Source organism: Ascidiella aspersa, chromosome 1 (genome assembly GCF_963924565.1).
Source record: "Ascidiella aspersa chromosome 1, kaAscAspe10.2, whole genome shotgun sequence".
NCBI classification, from domain to species: Eukaryota; Metazoa; Chordata; class Ascidiacea; order Phlebobranchia; family Ascidiidae; genus Ascidiella; species Ascidiella aspersa.
Window position 1 is genome coordinate 36,329,052 of NC_139447.1, and position 367 is coordinate 36,329,418.

Below are 367 nucleotides of genomic sequence, written 5' to 3' on the forward strand. Positions count from 1 at the left end.
ATCTTTAGCAGTTTAACAGTAGCTATATAATTCTCAGGCCGAAAAAAGAAGATTTTAACTCGGCTTGTTGCATTCAAAGTTGTATGACAGGGTCGTAGACTTAACTTTTATATTCCGACGTTTGAACGTTATTTATGTTTCAACTTAGGTAGAAGAGCAGCGATTGAATAAAAACTGACAACGTGGAGTTATATTTTAAATGGCACTTGATGAACCGAACAAGCTACACTTCTGTTAAGTACTCCAGTCGATCTGTTACACAATATCGATTTAAAATTCTAAAGCTAAACTATCTGACTGCAAACAAAATGCTGTATGAGCAATTGGCCCGAAAACAAAATCGCGTTTCACTTCCATAGTTGTTTTT